We start from the raw sequence: 7,447 nt of genomic DNA on the forward strand, positions 1-7,447 counted from the left end.
TTTTCTGTACCCTATTCTGCCTCATGTAAATAAGGTGGGTCGTCCTTGTGTCAGTTCTTCTCCTATAGTCAACAGACAGGAAGGAGAAGGATCCACGTGCAGATCTACTGTGCATAATTGTGCTGTCTCAGTTTATTTTAAAGTTTATTATAAAACAAAGGCACAGGTAAGTGATTTCCTCCTTGCCTTTGTTTTAAACTAAACTTTAAGGTAAATAGAGGCACAATCGTGCACAGCAGATCTGCACATAAATCCTGCGCCTTCCTGTCTGTTGACCAATAGCAGAGGAGCTGACCAAATAAGGACTGCCCACCGTTTTACATGATGAAGCAGAAATGCATAAGGTAAAGTAAAAACAGGAGACAGAGAAATGTAAAAGCAACACATGGAAATAAAAAGACTTGTGGGAAAATTTTAAAAATTATGTAAATATATTCATTTAAGAGACACAAATGCTTATACAAGTAAAAGGAAAAACAAAAAATATAGTTTTTAAGATAGTAACATTTAAAATATGTGGTAAAATTAGGGATGCAAACAATAAATCGACACGATTAATTGTCTAATAATGGTTTATTAGATTAAAACCTCCGTTTAAACCTTATTTCAGTGGTTTGGCCGTCATCCAGAAGAGGGCTCCACTGCTCTCAGCCTAGCCGTACTCTACCCGGGCCCTTTTGAGCTCCAGCAGAGAGCAGCCTCTATGTGGTCAGCATCATAATTAACCTCGCAAATCTTGTTTAGTTTTATTTGCAACACAACAATAATAATAGACTACACCAAACTCGAAGGAAAAGTACCRAAAGCTGTACGGGACTATCCAGCAGTATGACGCTAAAGACAAGAGAGCAGGACGACAGAGAACAGTAACCTAGCTGTAGCTAACATTAGCTTCTTCTAATAGAGTTTAACTCTGCGTAAAAGAACAAAAACAAAACAAAAAAAGTTACAGTCACTACAGATAATTAACGTGAAGTTAATTTGTTCTTGAGTCAGTGTTCGACAAATCCTATTGCCCGACTGCTTGAGCTTGCTTGCTGAAGTTGATTTTTCAAAATAAGGGTCACATATGATCAGAGTTTTTTTCTTCACTCTTCACCCTTTTAATTCAGGGTAGKATTTACTTTGTTTTTTAATGGTGTTCACAGATTGTTTTGTTTTTATGAATGAAACAAACAAATACAGACATCTCTTAATATATTTTTACAAGGCAAAACACCAATTTAAGATATATCTAATTATCTAATTATGTTCTGACTAGTATAAATAACATCAGATTTATCATTAGGTTGTATGTTGTATTGTTATATGTTGTAAGTATGTTGCATGTTCTGTAAATTGTATTTAAAACAAAGCTGCTGCTGTTGATGATTCTGTTTTTATAAGCAGCCCTCCCAAGGCCAGTACTCTAGGGAAACACTGGAAAGGTCTAAAAATGTTTTTGAAGATGTTTTTGATAATTGACTGACTGTGAGTGACTCAGTCTACAATGTTTGCATCTGTTTAATCAGATGGCATATGTTATGTACCTCTGTGTGTAACCATGTTAATATTTTTGTAGTACAAATACAGTACACGTTTTTCTTATATTATCAAATTTTGAACATTTTTGTTTCGAGCAGGTCACCTGCCCAACAGGGCAGGTAAAAAGGAAAAATTTTGGATGAATATGTCCAAGTTTAATAATGTGTGAGAAATCCACAATTTTCTGTTTATTCAGTCAGTTTTTAGTAAATGGTAAATGGACTCAACTTATAGAGTGCTTTATCAAGTCCCTCCGGACCCCATGTCATTTCATGTCATTGAAAGACCCTTGATTCAAGAGAAATGTCAGGTTCTTAGGTAAATGGCCGCTTATCAATTCATTGTTAGTCAGTCAATAAGATCAATCAACTTTAGATTAATTCATTAATTAATAACTGCGCTCCTATAAAATACATAATTTCTTGGAACTAAGCTGGAAAAATAAATATGGTCAATTATGTTATAAAATATCAGGTAAAGTTCTCCGTTTTAATTTATTTGGTGAATTTTAAGGCTACGGGGGAGAGGAAAAAAACTCCCTATTAAAAGGAAGAAACCTCCAGCAGAACCAGGCTCAGGACAGGCGGCCATCTGCCTCGACCGGCTGGTTGGGGGACAGGAAAGAGACACAGGTAAACACAGAAGAACTGGTCCAGGTGCACCTTCTTCTGGAATTTATTGGTCATTTTATATATTTCTGCTTTTATTTCTAATTGTCAGTTTCGGTCCTCCATAGACTGAATGTTCACAGTTTTAAAGTTAATTAAATCTTAACTTTTTTTTGTTACTAGACACTTTGTTATTTTCTGTCTCTTTAGACATACCTGAGATGTTTCGACATATGCTTCCATCTTCATCAGAGGTGTCACTGCTGATGTTGTTTGGAGGCGGTGTCAGCCCATCAATAAATATTGACAAGCCGACACCGCCTCCTGCTGGCTTCACTGCTGGAGGATGTCACTCCAGGTATACAGAATGAGTTTGTTGGCCCCCTCATCTCGGTTCATAGCTGTGTGGGCTCACTTTCTAATCTCCATTGCCTCCATGATCCAACACTGCTGTTTGTTGTCCTCTCTGTGGATGATTCTGGCTCCTTCCCAATCCATAATATGATTTTCCTGTTTGCAGTTGTCAGTGATAGCTGATTTATAATTTTCTTGCAAAGCTTGTTCTTTTTTTTTGTCTTGTCAGTCTTTCTTCTGTTACTTTCTCACATTCTTTTTAATGTTCTTTCTTCCTTGTAGCCAAGGACCGTCCCGTCTCCCGTTTTTTCACAAGGATGGCATGGTATTTCATATGTTTTATTTTCTCCTCTTACCGTTCACTTGTGTGTTCATATTCTAATATTTGCAAATCTGTTTTCAAAACAAAATTGAGAAGTTATTATTATTATCATTATTTTAATTAAAAAGAAGCACACTTGCAATACTGAAATATTTTTAATTTCTGGGAGGGGGAGGGCACCACAAAGCAGTTGTGCTTAGGGCACCCAAATGACTAGCACCAGCCCTGCCTCTTATTAAAAACTTATTTATAAAACAGGTAGATTTAGATAAAAACCTATTGCATGCTTCCAAGACAGAGTGCTTCGCCCCATCTCTTGACGCTCTCAGCCGGATAAAGTCCTCCGTTTTCTCCTTGCTCCCTAAAAAAAAAATAAAAATATTAGATAATATAATATAATATAATATAATATAATATAATATAATATAATACACTGTATGTATATTTAATGTGTGAGATAATTACACCACCATTACATGTCCACAAGTTAAAAGCGATAACTTTACTATTTTAAAAAAACATCATACGTAAATGTAGAAAAAGGTTTAAACTTCATTTAGTTTCGATGTGTTATTTAACATCTTATTGCAATAAAAAGACAGCTAGGTTAAAATACAACTTACATTTAAAAATGAATTCATCCGCTGACGACGGTGCAATGCATTCTGGGATACCATGGGCTGCGTAGTGCTCAGATGCAGCTGACAAAAACTCGAAAACGTCGGCCGCATTCGTAGGCACTGACAAATCGGGACAGCCTACGGTGCAGGTGAGTGACGTCAGTGGCCAACGAATGCGGTCCACGTCGGCTGCAACCCATGAATTGAGACACAGCCGCTGAGCTTCTGCTTCACAGAGAATTTCAAGACGTTTAGAAACAGATATTTGATTTGATTTATGATTTATTGCAGACATGTCAAATTCATTACATAACGCATAGTCTGAATCTATATATCTCAATATACCCTTTCACATATCTACAAAAAATGAAACCATTTAGACTAATTATACACAAATAAATCCATACAATAAATATACACCAGATGTGCACACACCTATCGGTGTACACCTACTCTAGTACATACACTCACATGAAGCACATATATCCCATTGACATGTCTGAAAAGGGGTAGGAAGAAGTTAAACTTATTTAATCCTAGCCCTATTCACCACTTCATCTGGGTTTTCAGAGYCTTGTCAGTTTGTGATGAAAACAAAACAAACAAAAAATATACACATGTAAAGGAGATCCAACCACCACTCCAATATAACATAATTAATCCACATACATAACCCCATATAGATTACAGTCATACTGATATATACAATCCCATATACAGCATTGAGACACATATTTTAAGTTTACATCACATTATCATTCCTATACTTGTCAAAAATCATTAGCCTGAGCCTTTTCTTAAACAAACTCATGTTTGGACATTGCTTCAGTTCTTGATTGAATTTATTCAGGACCCTTACACCACTGACTGAGGTGCAAGTTCTTTTCATAGTTGTTTGAACACTCCTGGTTCTGAAATTTTGGTTTTCCCTGACATCATAACCCCCCACTCTATCCATAAAAGGTTTGTGTACACTGCTCAAAAAAAATAAAGGGAACACTTAAACAACGCAATATAACTCCAAGTATATCAAACTTCTGTGAAATCAAACGGTCCACTTTGGAAGCATCACTGATTGACAATCAATTTCACATACTGTTGTGTAAATGGAAAAGACAACAGGTGGAAATTATTGGCAATTAGCAAGACACACTCAACAAAGGAGTGGTTCTGCAGGTGAGGACCACAGACCACTTCTCAGTACCTATGCTGTCTGGCTGATGTTTTGGTCAGTTTTGAATGTTGGTGGTGCTTTCACACTTGTGGTAGCATGACACGGACTCTACAACCCACAAAAGTGGCTCAGGTAGTGCAGCTCATCCAGGATGGCACATCAATGCGAGCTGTGGCAAGGTTTGCTGTGTCTGGCAGCATAGTGTCCAGAGGCTGGAGGCGCTACCAGGTGACCAGCCAGTACACCAGGAGACATGGAGGAGGCCGTAGGAGGACAACAACCCAGCAGCAGGACCGCTACCTCTGCCTTTGTGCAAGGAGGAACAGGAGGAGCACTGCCAGAGCCCTGCAAAATGACCTCCAGCAGGCCACAAACGTGCATGTTTCTGCACAAACTGTTAGGAACCGACTTCACAAGGATGGTATGAGGGCTCAATGTCCACAGATGGGGGTTGTGCTCGCAGCCCAATACTGTGCAGGACGCTTGGCATTTGCCAGTGAACACCAGGATTGGCAAATTTGCCACTGGTGCCCTGCGCTCTTCACAGATGAAAGCAGGTTCACCCTGACACGTGACAGATGYGACAGAGTCTAGAGATACCGTGGAGAGCAATCTGCTGCCTGCAACATCCTTCAGCATGACCGGTTTGGCAGTGGGTCAGTAATGGTGTGGGGTGGTATTTCTTTGGAGGGTCGCACAGCCCTCCATGTGCTCTCCAGAGGTAGCCTGACTGCTTTAGGTACCGAGATGAGATCCTCAGACCCCTTGTGAGACCATAGGCTGGTATGGTTGGCCCTGGGTTCCTCCTAATGCAGGACAATGCTAGACCTCATGAGTCTGGAGTGTGTCAGCAGTTCCTGCAAGATGAAGGCATTGAAGCTATGGATTGGCCCGCCCGTTCCCTAGACCTGAATCCGATTGAGCACATCTGGGACATCATGTCTTGCTCCATCCACCAACGTCACGTTGCACCACAGACTGTCCAGGAGTTGGCGGATGCTTTAGTCTAGGTCTGGGAGGAGATCCCTCCGGAGACCATCTGCCACCTCATCAGGAGCATGCCCAGGCGTTGTAGGGAGGTCATACAGGCATGTGGAGGCCACACACAATACTGAGCCTCATTTTGACTTGTTTGAAGGACATTACATCAAAGCTGGATCAGCCTGTAATGTGTTTTTCCACTTTAATTTTGCATGTGACTCCAAATACAGGCCTCCATTGGTTAATAAACTTGATTTCCATTGATGATTTTTGTGTGATTCTGTTGTCAGTACATTCAACTTTGTACAGAACAAAGTATTCAATGAGAATATTTTATTCATTCAGATCTAGGATGTTATTTGAGTGTTCCCTTTATTTTTTTGAGCAGCGTATATTATCTGGTAGTTGTTTATTCCTAGCTTTATACATCACTTGAGCTGTTTTAAATTCAACCAGGTCTAAGAGTTTGAACAAGCAGGATTTGGTAAATAACTCAGTGGTGTGATCCTGGAAGCCTACCTTATGAACCATTCTGATAGCTCTTTTCTGGAGTGCACAACGGTCTGAGTGAGGATTTGTAGGTGTTTCCCCAGACTTCCACACAATAATTAAAATATGGCAAAATACGTGAATATACAATATGCAATGCTTTATCATTTAAAAAATATCTAGCTTTACTGAGGACTGAGATACTTCTTGATATTTTAGCTTGAACATACTGAATATGAGTTTTCCAGAAGATCTTGTGGTCAATCACCACACCCAGAAACTTAATTTCATTAACTCCGTCTACATATACATCCTCATTTCCTATTTTAATATCACTATTTCCTTTACGATTTCCAAACAACATAAATTTGGTTTTGTCCAAATTTAACAATAAATTATTTTTATCAAGCCACTTTTTTAATTAATTGAATTCTGGATATGATGTGAAGTCAAGTTCATTTTATATTTAAACATATAAGTAACATTTTATAACAACTGAAGTTGAAAAAATTACTTTATGGTATAGAATTTAAATAAATGCCTGAAAAACACATAATATTGCCCCTTTATTACTTATGTTAATTTAACTCCTCCATATAACTCCTGTGGGACCTCATGTAGGAGTTATTATAATATTTACAATGAAACAGATTTCTCTGTTGTGTGGACGCTCATGTGTCTGTTTAAATGTGACTTTTGGTTAAATCTTTGTCCACAAACATCACAAGGAAATGGTTTGTCTCCTGTGTGGACTCTGGTGTGTTTGTTTAAAGACGACTTTTGGCTAAATCTTTGTCCACAAAGATCACAAGGAAATGGTTTGTCTCCTGTGTGGACTCTCATGTGTGTGTTTAAATGTGACTTTTGGTTAAATCTTTGTCCACAAAGATCACAAGGAAATGGTTTGTCTCCTGTGTGGACTCTCATATGTCTGCTTAAATGTGTTTTACAGCTAAAGCTTTGTCCACAAAGATCACAAGGAAATGGTTTGTCTCCTGTGTGGACTCTCATGTGTGTGTTTAAATTTGACTTTTGGTTAAATCTTTGTCCACAAAGATCACAAGGAAATGGTTTGTCTCCTGCGTGGACTCTCATGTGTCTGATTAAATATGACTTTCGGGTAAATCTTTGTCCACAAAGATCACAAGGAAATGGTTTGTCTCCTGTGTGGACTCTCATGTGTTTGTTTAAATGTGACTTTTCAATAAATCTTTGTCCACAAAGATCACAAGGAAATGGTTTGTCTCCTGTGTGGACTCTCATGTGAGCTTTTAAACCGTCTTTTCTTGTAAATTTTTTATCACAATCATTACACTTGAATAACTTTGGTTCTGTCTGGTCTCCTAAATGACAGGACATGTGTCTCTTAAGAGAC

The 7,447-nt window shown here is 38.4% G+C and overlaps 1 protein-coding gene across 1 annotated transcript in view; it reads right to left on the reverse strand.

The window, feature by feature from the left end:
• Nucleotides 1-7,447, reverse strand: part of LOC106515257 (zinc finger protein OZF-like) — a gene marked incomplete in the record, with an annotated part of 24,860 nt that overhangs the window by 4,571 nt on the left and 12,842 nt on the right.

This window comes from Austrofundulus limnaeus, unplaced genomic scaffold (assembly GCF_001266775.1).
Source record: "Austrofundulus limnaeus strain Quisiro unplaced genomic scaffold, Austrofundulus_limnaeus-1.0 Scaffold27, whole genome shotgun sequence".
Classification (NCBI taxonomy): domain Eukaryota; kingdom Metazoa; phylum Chordata; class Actinopteri; order Cyprinodontiformes; family Rivulidae; genus Austrofundulus; species Austrofundulus limnaeus.